Source organism: Haliotis asinina, chromosome 2 (genome assembly GCF_037392515.1).
Source record: "Haliotis asinina isolate JCU_RB_2024 chromosome 2, JCU_Hal_asi_v2, whole genome shotgun sequence".
Classification (NCBI taxonomy): Eukaryota; Metazoa; Mollusca; class Gastropoda; order Lepetellida; family Haliotidae; genus Haliotis; species Haliotis asinina.
In genome coordinates this window covers 31,629,077-31,646,624 of record NC_090281.1, presented here as the reverse complement: position 1 = coordinate 31,646,624, position 17,548 = coordinate 31,629,077, and the positions used below count along the sequence as shown (strand labels likewise).

General features: G+C 39.5%; 1 long non-coding RNA gene across 1 annotated transcript; it reads right to left on the bottom strand.

Moving 5' to 3' along the window:
* Nucleotides 1-1,450: 1,450 nt before the first annotated feature.
* Nucleotides 1,451-12,236, bottom strand: LOC137273602 (uncharacterized). Its single transcript, XR_010956141.1, has 4 exons — nucleotides 12,061-12,236; nucleotides 7,191-7,295; nucleotides 3,736-3,856; nucleotides 1,451-1,622 (listed from the first exon to the last, which is right to left on the bottom strand). It is a non-coding gene; the product is annotated as an uncharacterized lncRNA (long non-coding RNA).
* Between the last annotated feature and the right edge of the window lie 5,312 nt (nucleotides 12,237-17,548).

The following is a 17,548-nucleotide window of genomic DNA, read 5'->3' as shown; positions in this document are numbered from 1 at the left end:
ATTTGTTTGCATATTCGATAAAACAAATATTATTTGTAATTATTGAACCTGTTTCAGGAATATAAAGGGGAATAATAAAAGGTGAGCATGTGGTTATAATTACGTCAGAATATGGCTATAACAAATACGTGTTTATCCTTCTTTTAGGTGTATCAAGGAGATTTAATTCTTTGAATTGAATAAGTGAAAACAAAAACATCACTCAATGCCATGTAGGAGCGCTTCGGTGATATTAAGAAACACTGGAATCAAACAGAGATGGAGTTCTGATGTTCTTACGCCAATATGAAATCCTCCTAGAAGGGCACGCGTCGCTATTCGGCTTGTCCCGGAATAACACGAATGCATCAGAAGATGAGCTGTGTTCGTAGACGTGTCGTTGGCCCTGCTATTGTACCGGAAGACTAGTAGAAAGAAGATGATAACTGCCAACAGAACATTCCTATTTCTTTTTTCATTGAAATCAGTGTTATAGATACAGAACAGGTTGTGTGTGTTCCTTAACAACATGATCCGTCTTCACTTTTTCCTTTCAATCCTAAAAAAGTCGTTGCTTCATGAGTATAAAAAGAGTAAGTTACAAACAGTACCTACAGACGTTGTACTGCTTGCCGTAACCCTCAACACATGCCATCATACCAACGGATACATCTCTCCTACAGCATGTCGGAACAGCTTGCCAGACTGGTCATATATGGGGTCGGTCTTTTCTTCCACACCCTTAACTCCTGTCTTGATTATGCCGCAGCTACATGACTCCAATATTTAAAAAATCACCTATGTAATTCGTTTTGGAGATCATAATACGACACTTATTATATATTATTATGCATCACCCGTGAGGATACTGGTTAGAATGTTCATCAGTGTTCCATGCTGTTCGTATTTGGTGGTCAGGCTCGCTGTCTTGATATTTACAGGTCCCTGACAAATAGCTGTAATTTTGTTGAGTACAAAGTTATTAAACAACAAACAAACAATAAGATATGTGAAATACGTAGATAAAGTATTGCATCCATGCAAAACTACAGTGGAAGCTGTCAAGACCGGTATCTGTCCAATCCGGCAAGCTGTAACCACCAGCATAAAATCTCAGTCCCGTCTGTGGTCTGAACATTTACCATCAACTCTACGTTGTCTACACTGGATTATTTCTTCAGTCCCGATGAGTGCCGGTTTAGACAGCTTCCACTGTAGATGATTTGATCAGCAGCATTGCAATAGTATAAAAGTCCTCATGCAAACAAATAAATCTCGACTAAAAAGAGGTCCATAGTACGTGTTCGACTCTTGTGATCGCTAAGATATGTGATAGTGCACAATTTATAAATTCTTTTTTGTATTTTTTTCTGTATGTAGGTGGTTCGTCTCCCACTCCACTCAAAACGATGACGCACGCAAGATAAACCCGATTGACCATCATCGTTTCTTAAACAAAGAAAGCCACAGACAGAGTTACTTGATGTTTATTAGGTTCAGTAGTACATTCTACATGAATGATGTTTTACTCTTGCGCACAGTCTTTTGTTTCATCCCCCTCAATAACCAGCCTTGGTTGACACCCGTCATTGACATACTTGCAGCCGGCAGGTGCCTGAAATACTCCCGCCGCATAACCAAATCTGCAAAATAAAACGTTGCTGCATGTCTTGAAACTAGAAGCACTTACGTTGTTCGTCCCACGTTTAACTGCCGCTGTAATCATGCTTAACAGTGATGTTCCAGGCCAGAATCGTTGCCATAGTAGTATTCGCCTTTGTCATGAACTAACCTTTTACGAAATATCACTTGATGTAACTTATTCAAACAGTGTAACATGAAAACAAAATACATATATACAAAATACAAATATACAAAGCCATCTCACACATGTGCATCCCTCTAAAGCAGACATGCAAAACTTAAAACGCTTATGCCCTTCATTTAGATAAAAACAGTTTCCCAATTAAGTATTCGATTTTAAACCGACCCCTGACAGAATTTGCATAATCGCGGTATCTAAATATTGATATACAGTATGGTTCAAAATTATTGAGAATAGCTAAAGCATTTCATATTATTAAACGAGAACAAATCAGATAAAATTGAATGTATTGTGAAAGTGAACTGACCTTTTCATGTTGTGTAGGTAACAATTTAATATTTTATCAAGTCTCCTTGAGCTTCACGGCACAGTCTAAGACGGGTAGGCATACTTCCTATCAGAGAGGTTAGTGTCTCGTGAGTTATGCTGTCCTAGTATCAGACCACTTCTCTCTTCATGTGTTCAATTTTTGTCAACCCCTTTTGATTCACACATTCCTTCATCATCCCCCAAATGTTCTCAATGGGATTTAAGTCAGGACTATATGCAGGAAATGGTAATGTAGTCACATTTTTCTCCTGAAACCACTGCTTGGCATGTTTTGCGGTGTGTTTAGGATCATTATCTTGCTGCAAAATCCAGTCATTTCCATAAAACACATGTGCACTTGGAAGGGGAAAATTATCTAATATGTTAGTGTAGCGTTGACTTGCCAGATTTCCCTCAAACACACACAGCGGGGTCGTTCCTAATAAGGATATCCCTCTCCATACATGAAACTTTGGGCTGTATTTAGGTCGTCGATACAACGGTGCTGACGCAGACTTTGTCCATATTTTCACATTATTGGGATATACCCATATTGAGCTTTCATCAGTAAAAATCACATTTTCCCAGTCAAAGTTTTCATGTGCCAAACACCACTCAACACGCCTGTCTTTATGTTCTTGTTTCATGAGAGGAGAAAGAATTCCAGTCTTTTTCTCCCATCCAAGATCAATCAAATTTCTTCTAACTGTAGATTTTGATACAACTGTTGATCCCCTTTCTATCATTTCATACCTGATGTTGGAGATGCTTGCCCTTTGCTTTTTAGACGCTAAAATTCCCAGCCGGACGCGATCTGAGAAGTCCAATTTTCTGGGTCTCCCTGCTCCTTTCTGGTGCCCCAAATCCTTTCCCTCTTTAAAATTCTTCCTAATCCTATACACAGTAGAAAGAGGAGTTCCTGTTCTCACTGCCAATGTATTTACATCATCAATTCCTTGATTACACAACTCAAAAATCAACCTTCTTTTATCTTCAGCAGACATTGTTGACAGTGCTGAGGAAAATGACGTCTGCTACAAATTCAGGGGAGGTAACTCTAATTGTACTATACTCAGTAGGCCAAGATGAGTTACCTCCCTTATACCATTACTTAGTTTTAAGTATCAGTGAATCAGTTGAGGTGTTAGGATAGCTCAAAGTAAGAAGAAAAATTCTCAATAATTATGAACCAGACTATAAGTGTCCCTACAGTGGTATCTACCTAATCATGACGGACAGAAGTGTCCGATCAGTGGTATGTCCGAACAGTGGTATCTACCAACACTGATAGAAGTCCTCCTACAGTGGTATCCACCTACCTCTGACAAAAGAGTCCCAACACTGGTATCTACCTAACACTGACAAAAGAGGCCCACCAGTGGTATTTACCTAAACCTCTCAGAAGTGTCCCATGAGCGGCATCCACCAACACCTGACAGAAATGTCTCAACAGCGGTATCTATCTACCCCTGATAGACGTGTCCTAACATTGGTATCCACGAACCTCTGTCGATCAGAAGTGTCAGAAGACTGGTATCCACCTACCCCTGACAGAAGTTACCCCACTGTGGTTTCTTTGCTGATAGAAGAGTTCCCTTAGTGTTACCCATCTATCTACCTACCCCGTACACCTGAGTCCTGACTTTGAGCATGAACAGGCGATGCAATCCTTTGTCTTCCACTCCGATCCGGGCAGGTACTGAGTGCCATTGTAGGTGCAAAAGGAAATCACTGTTCCCCATTCTGAAAAGAAAACATCAAGAATTACATTGCTCCTTTGTTTGTTTTTCTGGTGTGTTGATTTTTGTTACAATTTAGCATTATTTACTTTGTATACTAAGTAATTGTTCACGTCACGATATGGCTGAAATAGTGTGACTCAACCTCTAGCTCACTCACGGGTTAATGTTTTAGTGGGTCAGATGAATTACAATACATCTAAAATTCCCATTGCTTTGTGGGGTTCGGCATGGATTTGACTATCAGCATTTCATGAATGCTTGTCGTGTCACGACTATGCTTGTCGTGAGAGGCGACTAACGGGATCGGGTGGTCAGGCTTGTTCACTTGGTTGACACATGTCATCGGTTCCCAATTGTGCAGATCGATGCTCGTGTTGTTGATCACTGGATTGTCTGGTACAGACTCTATTATTCTACAGACCGTCGCCGTATAGCTGTAATATTGCTGAGTGCGGTGTAAGACTAAATTCACTCACTCACTATTTGCCTAAGAACACGAAGGTGTCTTGTAACATTTGAACAATATTGTGTACATAGTTTGTACTTAAGAAATCTGACAAAGTAGCGTACAGGTCACAATGTGACAAACATCTGCGAAAAAATCATTAGACCTAACACATCACTTCTACTGAGTGATGCAGTAATTCCCCTAAAGCCAGGCTGGATCATATCCAATAGCCCAAGTAAGTAGGTTTAATCCCTTATAGGACCTTCTCTCTCTTTCTCTTGTGATCTGGGGTTTGTCAAAGTATCGCGGTTGTGTATAGATCTATGATCATGCCGTTGATCACTAGATTGTCTGATCCAGACACAGTTATTCATATGCGAAATAGCTGTAATATTATTGAGCGATAAACAACAACAAACAATAATATATGTGAAATCTGTAGATGTAAAACTTGATGATGAGATCCCTTCACAACCTCCGTTCACCCCACCCCAGAAAAAAAACCCACAATTGTTATTTGTCCCCCAGCATGAAACATTCCCTACTAGTTCAATTTCACGCTTTAGTTTAATCCTTGAATCATTTTCTTGGCCTTCTCGGTCTTCCTCCTCTGGTCGTGTGTTTGCCAAAGTTTAGCAGAATTGCAATAGTATAAAAGTCCTTATACAACCTATGAAATCTCGGTTAAAACTATGTCTATCCTGCGTTTTCGACTGTCTTACAATCACATGCTTGTGAATTGTGACAGTGCACAATTTATGATTAAATTCTCTTGTCAACTTTTCTGCATATATATATGTTTTGCCACAAAAGTGCTCAAGTTACTTCCAAACACTTACCAATACTGAAATATCACTTTTACCATTCATGTCATGACTCAAGCTGTAACCCACTTTGCAAAGATGACATACACCACTGAACGTATCTACTCAATCTGTTGTTTATGCTTCTTAAATCAGTTCACAGACATCCAGAACACAACCTTACAATCAAACTGTAATATATCTGATCTACCTGACTTCAATTACCATTGAGTCAGTCATATGACATCAGCTATAAACACTACTTTGACATCTACACTAGAAGTGTGAAAGAAACCATAATTAGGCAGTTATTAATTATGGATGTGGATTCGCTGTGTTGTCATGGTTAGTTGTGCCAATATGCATCAATGGACACATTAGATGTACATTACATTGGAGCATAGCATCTAGATCTGACCGTGAATGAAAAAAAAATGAAAGCAAGATGGTAATGAAAGCAATGATGAAAACGTGTACATGAAAATGAAATATCATGCAAATACATCTGGGAAGCGTAATATTTTGCTAGTGATTTTTATTTTTATTTCGATGGCATTTGTACTAAGTGGCATATGACCTAGGTGGCTTTTGTTCGGGTAGCGTTTGTCCCATGTGGCATATATCCAGTGGCATTTGTGCTCGGTTGCATATATACGGGTGATATTTGTCTAAAGTTGCTTTTGTCCAAGGTGGCTTTTGCTCATGATGGTTCTTGTTCAAGGTGGCTTTTGTCCAAGGTGGCATATGTCCGGGTGGTATTTGTACTAGGTGACATTTGTCCGAGTGTTTTTTGTCCAGGTGACCCTTGTCCTTGTCCACTAATATGCTGATCGTAAACTAAAATAGATAGCTTTATTACCCACGTGGGCAGTGCATACTAGTCTCTCATATCACGCAGACCTTTATCATAACGACTTGACCTGAGATTCTAACGATCTGATTGGATAATCTATGGCCTCTCAATTACGTTACGTTGTGACGGAACTGTGTTTCCATTCTTAACAGGCACGTGCATTTTTCTTTCCTTCTACAACTTATATGCACTGTCGGAATGTAAACATCGCAAACTTTGCCGTGTCGTTGTTTGATTGTGAGTCCAGCTGAGACATTACATCCGTCGAAAAACATAAACGCAATGTTTCCACCAGTGACATTTGCTAAGAGACGGGTGTGAGTGAGTTTAGTTTTACCATGCATTCAGCAATATTCCAGCTGTATGATGGCGTTCTGTAAATAATCGACTCTGGCCCAGACAATCCAGTGATCAACAACATGAGCATCGATCTGAGCAACTGGGAACCGATGAGATATCTCAACCAAGTAAACGAGCCTGACCACCCGATCCCGTTCGTCGCTTTTTATGGCAAGCATGGGTTGCTGAAGGCCCATTCTACCCCGGGACCTCCACCGGTCACAAGAAACGGGGTGTTACGTAGTAGTTTAGTGTAGTATTCTGTTCGAAGCAATGACAACTGACATGCATCGTGACGTCGGTTACCTAGGGGTCAGACGTCATTACAGTGTGATGTCATGCAAAAGGTGTACAACCTTCTTCCCCGACGTCTTCCTGTAACCGGTTTCGGTTTGAAAGGAAAACAATTGCAAAAATAAGCTACTTCGTCAGTTTGTAAAACGTGGGTAATAAGTGAAATACCGCACTCGGTCTCATTACATACAAATTATACGAAACTCGTGACCTTCCTATGAAACCATAGGAAGGTTACTAGTCTCGAATAATCCTCATGTAATGTGACTTCGTGTAGTATTCTCGATGGTCCAATGGCAAACATAATGCATACAGGATTTACTTGACGACAGCTGAGGTGTAATTGAAAAATGTGCTAAATAATTATGCGTATGATATTAGGCTGAAAGAAGAAATGTTTTAACTGTTTTCATACAAGCACTACCGACTGAGATGCACATAATTTGATTAAAGAGAAATTTCGATAAAAATAATTTACGCAACGAAGGATCTCTCGTATTATCATTTACTCAATATTCATTAAATTCTTCTCTGACAATTATGTTCTGGGCTACATGGATAAGAACTATGTAACAATAAGGCCAGACTGCAAACTTACGGGTTTTTTCCGTTTCAATCTGCTTGGTAAATGATTGGGCACAGGTGACCACGAGAAGAAGAATGAATACTTGCAAATACATGTCGTGTTGGCGAGTAGGTCTTTCTGAAAAATGAAAGCATAGAAACAGCTGAAGGAACACCCGATGCAAGTAGAACGGTCGTCCACCACTGCAGTGTTTGGTCATTGCAGAAGTGAGTTTAGTTTTATGCCACATCCAGGAATATTTCAGGTTTATTGCGGCGGTCTGTAAATAACCGTGACTGGACAGAGAATCCAGTTATTTTAGTGAGTGTCGATCATTTAGGAAAAGAAGACATGTGTCAACTATGACAGCAAGCCCGACCACCTGATCCCGTTAGCCGCCTCCTACGACAAGCATGGGTTATGGAAGATCAATCTAATCCCGATCTTCAAGGGCAGATCGTGTCAAGGACTATTGTAACAGGTTCAGTGTGGGGCAAGTGGTTGTCCGGATGTTGGTTGTCCCTCCCAACGGCCAGTTTTGAAGAGATACGTTGAAAAAAACACAATCCCAAATATAGGATATGATACATTTGATCACTTTCTCAATGCCATAGTGTAATCATATAATAATAGTTTATGTAATAACATAGAAGTGTTTACTTGTTCTCGTTGTTATTTTCAAAGTTACAATGACACGTTGTGGACAACCAAACCGCAAGACGTAAGCTTTGCTATGTTAAAGAGGCACTGACCCAAAGTGATTGATGTCTCGCACCAACAATCGCCTACCTGCCAGGTGGTCAGAACCTCCTCACTCGACTGTTACGGAAACGGGGACTGGGCAACTGTCCCCCTTGATAGAATTGTTTTGACATCAGCAATGGATCAGTAAAAACAGTATGTACCCATTAGGTGCGGATCTTCGAAACTATCCCCGGTATGTCTTGTCTGATTGTAGTAAAGTATCCCAGCAGTGATTTTTTTTATTTCTGATGCATGGATTGCATGATGACTAATCAAATTTGATTCTCTTTCTTTCTAAACTTTATATTAATCTTGCTACTTGACATTGTAATGTCTATTGACCTTTGGTATTAAAAACAAACGTTTGAACACGTAAGCTAAAGTGAAATCACTTTACAACTTCCAGAGACATCCCAAATTTTTGGGGGTACATTGGTACATACAGTTTTTAACTTTGGTACAGAACAAATGCTTACATGTATGTCTTATGCAACAATACAGTTTTGTTTGTATCCTCCACAACACCGACTCCGATACGTTTGCAGCCACTTCAAACTGCAAGTGAAACTGTGGTTACTACTGCCTTTGCTGTAACACAACTTCGGTGGAATAAATCTACACCTGTATATTTGTGAATATTTACTTCAGTTAATGAATTTATAACAGGTTTAAGTAGTGGTAACTCAACTCAGATTACCCGACAAAGGCTAGAAACCATATGTCAAACAGGAACGATATCGAGTTTATGAACAGATCTTCTTTATTGCATTCGATCCGACGTTTAGGTGAAGATCAGCACCAAGACGTCTTATCGATTACAATAAAGGAGTCGACTGTCCATAATAAAACTATCCTGCTCTTCACTGGTAATAAAGATTTATATACAGTTTTTACATATTAGACACATGACACAGAACAGGTTTCTTTGACAGCTGTTGACGAATGGCATTGTTCCTTTATGTGGATATTCGTAAATACATTCGTCGACCAAGGTAATTGCCCTCATATCATTGCTTTAAATTTAGTCGGTTTTAATTTTGATATTTTGTTTTTATTCATTATTCTAACAAAATCATTCCACTTATTTTTTCTCTGTGTAAGGTTCGATGAGACAGACATCGTACACAAATTCGCACTTTGGTGTGCTTTTGAGATTCGCGTAGGCAGTTTATAAATGATCTTACCTCACACATGGATGTCGGTTTCTATTTGGCTAAGCGCTGTTCTATTATTTTCAATATACCCCGCTTACAGGCAATGTATTATTTACAGTGTACACCGCTGGGAATTCCGAAAACTTCTGGTGCCTCATGGTAGTACTTTTTTGCCTCGAATAACATTGAATCACTTTTCATTTTTGTTGATCATTGCCAGGACGGACATACCATGCTTAAACTACTAAATGCGCTTGCAGGTGGCGTAGCAGATCGCAGCTCAGTAAAATGTTCTCAGATGTCATCAGGGTTCTCGCAGTTGTACGACAAATATAAAAAAGAGACAACTGATCCACTGGTGACAACTAAGTTTATTCCTGAAAATCGAATACGGAAAGGGGCGAGTAGTGACAAGTGAAACCAGTGTCCCTTGTCAGTTATGACACTTTAGAATATTTTTATCAGTATAATGTCTTGATTTTAATTATTCCTACAGAATGATTACTGTGCGCAAAGGCATGGTTGCAGCTACACAGTAATTATTATATGAAAGCTCTCATAAAAGTCCATATAATCGTACTATATACTGAACTGTACGCTTCCCAAGAGCGACAGAAAAAGCGCGCCAGACCATTGGGACTCACAACAGACCCATCAGTGACGATAGCATGCGTTGACGTTTGCGCGGAAGAAACCTCTGCTGCCACAGACCAGATCATAGTCCTGTCCTGTGCTTTTTTACCTTACGACAGCCGATACTGTCTGACGAGAGTTGAAGGCAGAGAGAGAGAGAGAGAGAGAGAGAGAGAGAGAGAGAGAGAGAGAGAGAGAGAGAGAGAGAGAGAGAGAGAGAGAGAGAGAGAGAGAGAGAGAGAGAGAGAGAGAGAGAGAGAGAGAGAGAGAGAGAGAGAGAGAGAGAGAGAGAGAGAGATTATGGTGAAGACGCGGGGAACTGTTTTCCAATTTTGTAACGACTGGGGTAAGATATATCGGATATCGGTTGTTCTTGGAAGTGTTCTATTAGGATAACGTGATACACTACCCTTGGGCAATTATTGCTATTTAAAAATATAAAACTGTACCTAGTTTGATAATCTTCATTAAGCCTAATACATTACACGCGTACACCCTCGTGGTGTGAACCGTTTAATCACCCTCACTGGGGTACCTATTTTGATGAACTCTGTTCGGGTTAAAGTGTCGCAGAATTTATAAAAATAGCAACGTTGTAAGGGTGATTAACCAGTAAGTGTGTTGTTGAAAGAGACATGTGTGGTGGTCCAAGGCTTTTGCATGCAATAGGTTTGAACTCGTTGATGGCACCGTGGTGTTCCAAAATCTTAGTCCAGGATGAGGAAATGGCGTCACAGCTGCTCGTTATATTGGCCAAGTCATGAGACCCCACGTTGTACCATGTTTTGGGCGTCATGGAAGTCTCATCTTCCAGCAAAATAACCCTCGAGTCCACACTGCCAGTACAGCGTTGCACTTCCCAAGACAACATCGCATCCAAGCCCTACAACAGCCTGCACTCATTCCGGATTTAAGTCCAGTAGAACACCTTTTGAGACAAGATTCAAAGAAGATTGAAAGACCTCCAACAAAGGCTGACAGCCGCAATTGGACTAGATCCGGCATTTCACAGAGTTTGCACCCAATTGTCTATGGCCTTCTTCAGCCGACTAATTCATTCCATGTACCGAAGATGCTACGCTTTCATCGATGAGCTTGACGGTCATAATACTGACTTTGGGGTCATCTTAACCATACCATTTTTTCATTGTATGTGATTCTCTAAAATTCACTAACCGTGATTGCCAAGTGTGAATACACTGCTCCGTTCTGTCAATTTGGGTTAATTAAAGTGTATGTTTGTGTGTCAGTTCTTTTGTGGTTCAGTATAGTTCCAAAAATCTCCCTCGGCCAAACATCTACAGGTTACTTTCAGTCTGTTTTCCTACATCTTATGTGGAACGAGATTTTGATATTCTACTTCGGGAAAGACGTCATGTAGAAGACGCCGAATGTTAAAGGGAGAAGAATGCAATTAAAAACCAAATGAGACGTGACATTAATTTGCATGGTTGTAGACTGCCAAATGCCATGTATCGGAACCTACCTGCGTAAGTATTTTGGAATATTCGTTGACCTGATCAAGTGAATACTAATGCATTGTGGGACCGTGCCACAACTGGTTGGTGCTATTATTGTGAAGAATTGCACCTTTGTCGATTGATTGTCAACATGTCCGAACAGCCCAGACAAAGTCGCCTTTTGACATCTCAGTGTCGAGAAATCGTCAGAATGTCCTAACTTTCTTTAAAAAAAAAGTTACAGATGGTTTACTGTTTCTGATTCGGTCTGTAACGAATCCATGTATACATGTTTTGCACGAACATTCTCTACGCTCCAATTTATGAAGTTAACTCAGCTCTGCCGCATGTGGTATTTGACCTCCCGAGTCATGCATATGTTGAGTAGCTGAGGTCAAGCTGAACAAGCTGTACTGTTGTGACTCAACCCGGTCAATAAACTTTCAACTGTTTTCAAAGCACCTGTTTCAAATAATCAAACTGATCTCATATAGATACTAAGAACACGTGTGTGAGAGGTAATATTAAATAATCATGTATCGAATATTATTAAAAACATGAAAAGAATCTCTGGAACGTGCCCAAGTGGCAAAGCTCTCGATCGTTTTCGACCGAGGCTGTCTACTACGAAAGCCACTTTTGTACACGAAGACTCGTTCCCAGCATTATTACTAGTTTTCTAAGAAATAATTTTAATTCCTGTTAATATGATACTGTTTCACTGATAGATCTGTGAATGATATTCGTGTTTTTATCTCATTCGGTTTGCCCTAACAAAGTGAACATACAAAACAAACATGGGTTTGTTGCACAAGAATACAATTGTTGACACACATTCAGTCTAATACATGTTATATTACACCGTGAACATACATTATCAATTAAGATAAATGGACAGTTTCATATACTTACGCGTTGCTAAAGAAAATGGAAATCCAATAATGGTTAATCTTGTCGTTGCGAGATGCGATAAATCTTCTTTTAAAGTGATGCGAGCGAACTCCCCACTCTTCTGAAGGCGCAGTGATGACCTAACATCATTGCAACAGGTTAATTTACATATTGCGTGACCGGACTTTTTAAAGAGTAAGGCGCTTTGTTCACGCAGCCATACCATTGTGCTGTAAATCAGATAAGACTGGCCTCATGAAAGCTGTTTTTCCATTATTACATAGATATTGTCCGACACCTGCGACATTCAGGTTTATGAAAATACCTATCTATTCATGAAAGTGACTGCATCGCTTGCTCTCCATAGTTCTTTGATGACAGCACTGGGACCACACAACCTATGTAAACAATGTATATGTATATAACTACGCAAATAAATATAGTTCTAAACGTTTTCGGATATTTTCTCAGTGGAAGTAAACCAAATAAGTTTAATCAGACGTGTTGACTCCTAAAATATAAAAGCGTGATGGAATATGTACACTAGTAAATAGGGTGAACTGTGCATTATCAGCACATCCCTCTGTCCCATGGCGGTATCCATCCGCGGAGGCTAAAACATATCATGTTTCGGATGTCCCAGGAGAGGTAATTTTCCAGGGTAGTTCAGTACATGCATACGTACCGGCAAGCCTAAAGATACGGTGTATGATTACCGGGAAACAAAATCCATGTCGGGAGTAAATAGATATTTGGAGCGGGTGATTTACTTTCAAAACACTGTTACAATAAAGTGAGTATCAGTGTGTAACATATAGGGAAACATATTGGTTTGGAGTTATTTATCTTTAATGTATCTGGAGTACTAGTTGATCTTGGGATTACATTTTTCAAAAACATTGGTTGTTTAGAATTGTATTTAAAGGTCACACGCAACAAAAAATCAAACGTAATTAAAACACGGTTATCATTTATTCATGATATATAAAATGCATTGCTGATTAAGAAAAAACACCAACATTTTAACAGAATTATAAGCGTATAATCGCAAATCAAATGCAGTAATTTGTACTTGGATATTTACCTTCCTCGAAACGAAACAGCCGCGATACCAAACCCAGTCAGAGGCGTTGGGTGTCACTCAAGTGTTTCTATTGGACACTGGTTCATTTGCAGATACGCTTAGCCGGCTATTTGTTTATGGCGTATAAGCCAGAAAGGTGTTAATTTCAAACTGGATGTGGTCAATGATCGAATTGGTGCATTGCATATTGTCATTAGTAGACAGGCAGGCAGACATATAGGTGTGAATAAACCAGACATTGAGGTTTCTCTGTGACAGCGTCTGTTTATCACAGTCAGCATGTTTTTTTTATGTAACAAGCAGATTAGACATTGAGGTTTCTCTGTGACAGAGTCTGTTTATCACAGTCAGCATGTTTTTTATGTATAAAGCAGATTAGACATTAAGGTATCTCTGTGACAGAGTCTGTTTATCACAGTCAGCATCTTTTTTATGTAACAAGCAGATTAGACATTGAGGTTTCTCTGTGACGTCCTATTTCGAGGGTTTTTTTGTCATGGCGTTTTTTTATCAACTTCATAGGTTGAACTGTTTTTTTAAGATTATTTGTTTCGGTAAGTACATAGCGAAAGGTATCATAATCTGCAAAGTTGTGTTTTATGTTGCACGTGACCTTTAAGTGGAGTGAGAAAATGTGTTTAATTAAAAAAACACGACAGCATCTATTCAACTGGACTTTGAGAGAGCCCACAATTAATGCCGCACAGAATATGTTACCTGACTTCTGAGGGAAAAGCTGTTTCTTCCATTACACACAGTGTCTATTTGGAGAAACACGCAGAACTTCGACCCGGCCTGTCATCCGAGTGCGGTACTGTAATCTCGCAGCCATAACACATACACTGCAATTTCTGCATTGGCTACAGTCATTGAACCGCCAAACGCCCCGCATTCAACTTTCGTGGCCATGAACCCCTGTAGCAGAGGTACTATACAGACAGAAAGGAGGAAGGAGAGTGCGACGGCCCAACTACTAACCTGAGGCGTGTTTAGAACCATGGGTGTCCGCTCTATGACAACGCATGATCTACATAACCGCTGCCTGACCGCTCGCTGTGTTACATTCTGTACAACTGTTACTCACTCTCACATCAACACTTCGGTGAGCTGACATTATTGTGACCCATTTAGAATTGACTCAGTTGTATTGTATATGAAACCTCTATTGTGTACCTTTGTATCGTGCCTTTGTTTTTGCTGAAAACAAATTATTGAAAATTCAAACTTCTCGGTGTTACATATTTTGCTGGTTCTGGGGAAGTTTCTTATAGGGCAAATTTTTAACCGTAACAGTCACGAATGCATTAAACTCGGTCGCCATCTTTATTCGCTAAGCGAGGCCGCTTTGAGGTTGGGTCTCCAACGGGCCCAGGCGTTCAGGACCGATCGCTGACTTGTGCGGCAAGCCCTTTTCACATTTATTAAGCAGTTGCAGATATTGTCAATTGTTTTAAAGATATCTGTATATTATTTAAAGATATCAATAATGCATTAAAGGTATTTGTAAATAACTAAAGATATCTTTAATTAATTTCACATATCCATTATAGAGTTATTGATATCTCAAAGTGTTACAGCGATATTAAGACCATATTTCGTGATATCTCTAAGTGTGCTAAAGATATTTGAAAATAGTTAAGATCATAGTGCACATAATTGTATGAGACATTAATTCAAGGTATCTTCATTTCAGTTGTAGTTCTCTTGAAAAGATTAGTCGATATTCACAGATGTATTTACAGACGTGTTCAGTTCAATTAGAGCAATTTCTAATTCGATTATGGATATCTTTAATTCTTGCAATTACTAACATCTAAAACTGGTTTAAAGACATATTTTGTATTCATTTCAGGATATCTCCAATTCGATTGAATATATCTTCAATTCAGTTTAAGTTATGTTTAAAGCAATTTTAGGTGTCAGTAATTCCTCAACACATTTTCTCTATTTGAGATAACTTAAATTCATTTCAAGATATCTCTAATTCAATTCAAGATATCAGTAAGTCTTTTCGGTTATCAATAATATGATCCACGCACGGGCAAACTGTAGGGGTGGCAGTATAGAGAAAATGATCAGTCTTCTTAAATGCGACCGAAGCGAGCAAAGACAACGTACTTTCCTCGTTTCGGTTTGAAAAATATTTTTCATGTCAAAATAAGATACCGCGAGCATCAAAATTATACACCCATTTCTTCACTGGGTTTTGCTCTCGCATCTCCAACCCCATGATGAAGAATTACTCACCTGAAATATTTTTTATTCAGCATTTTAAGAGCAACTCGTGGTATATCAGACCGTTCTTTGCTGCCATTCCAACTTTCAGCTTCCGGTTCAACGGAGTGAAGGAACAGGGGGCATTATACCATATGTAATACTTATAGTTATCTCCCCTGCTTCATTCGCCCATTACGCCAGAAGTGTTTTTATGTGAAATAAATATTAAGAAATTTCTAACAATGGAGACGACAGATAAGGCAAATATACTCCAACAGGTTTATAATAAAATTAGGCAATATGGTATTTCTTTTTAATTTCTGCTTATTCTTGTTCCATCACTCCGTTCAAGCGGAAGCTGGCAGGGGTAATGGAGGCGAAGAGCGATCTTAATTCCACGAGTGGGGCCTAAAATTTTGAATAAAACATATTTCACGTGGGTAATTATTAAACATAGGATAGGAAATCCGAGAGCACAACAAAGTGAGGAAATGGGAGTGTACCTTTGATGGTGTTTTGACATGAAAAAAAGATATCGATTTAAAGCGAGGGAAGTACGTTGCCAACCTTTGCACGCTTCGCTCGCATATAAGAAGTCTTGTCATATTCTCTACGCTGCGCAACGCCATTAGCGCTACATTTTGCCTGTGGTCCAACATATCCTTAGGTCAATTCGCTGTTTCATGAATTTTATTGGAGATATCAGACTTTATGTTATTTTCAACGATAATTCTATTGCCCGCCTTCAACCCTAACCATCAGTTCTCATACTATGACTGACCTCGAGGGAACAAAGCCAAAGAAGAGTTTATCGCTTATTATTATATCAATCAATGCTTTACTGCAGAAAAGGCCATAGACCCATATACAAGAGTTACATGTCAGTATAGGAATATGCATGGGTGGAACAGAAATATAATTCAATGATCTAAATAGAGTTTGGCGTAATATCAAAGCATGGGAACGTAACAATGGAATGAAACGAAAAAAATTAATCTCTGATTAGCAATTGTTCACGCTTCTATGTCCATTTTGTTTTAAAATTCTGACTTGAAATTATATGAAGTCTTAAGAAAGTCTACGTTGCTGGTGACACCATAGTAGAGTATAGCCTATATAATGTAACGAATTGCCCTTGTCAGGACGTCAGATTGATTTCTCTGACAAGAGTGACCAGGAAAAGAAACTTCATGTGGAAAGTATCTTTAAATGATCGATCAACGATCATACAGCTCGTTTTAAAGTTTCCACGTACGCCACGAGTGTGTAGGGGACTCGACACGGCAATGTGAAGAACCAAATGGCAGCAGTTTGACGGCTGATCTCGTCCTTCGCAAGCCAGACGTCACCGCTGCTAGAGAGCTTCATAGTCAAGGGTAGCATCAGAGTATGAAGGATCAACGACAGTCGTCAAGGAATTCGACGTGTCGATAAGGGGACACTTGTAATATATATTCAATGGACATTTGCAAAGGCGGACCTCAAACGTTTGACACATTTACCAAGTTGTAATATCGGAAACTGCATACTAAGTTACTGACTGTTCTACAGGTTTAGTTTGGATATATTTAGAGTGGGTTCTCGGTGTTAATATTCCGGAGAGAGCCTGATCCCTGCGTGTATGGGTTCTGTCAATCGCTACTGAGGAACACCTCCAGATTTTCACCCCAAACGATTATGACAATGTTCGTAGCTGCGATTTCAGCTTCACACCATCTCAGCGTTCTAAAGATTTTGTAACAGAGAGGACGTCGCCATTTTAGGGGACATGGGGGACGTTTTTCTCAATTCTCCGGACGCGGATTTCACAGGAGATAGAAGCGGAATAACACCGGTGAGTCACGTGATCAGACTAACAACAATCATGGCCGTCCCGATGATCATAGATATGTCAAGTATGTGACAGTGTTAGAGTGAGTGAGTTTAGTTTTACCACGCACTGGGCGGCGGTCTGAACTAGACAATCCAGTGATCAACAGCATCGGCATCGATCGGAGCAACTGGGAGTCGATGACATCATTATTGTGTTCATAATTTATGCTTTTTAACTCTAACTAAATACTAGTTTTAGATCATTTGTCAATTCTGCCGTAAACAGTACACAGTCTTTTCTCCTTAAATCCTCCTTTAGTGGGACAGAAAGTTGGGATATCGTCCGGGACCAGAGCAAATGTTCTTTATCCGGGTGATGCATTTACAGCAATATTG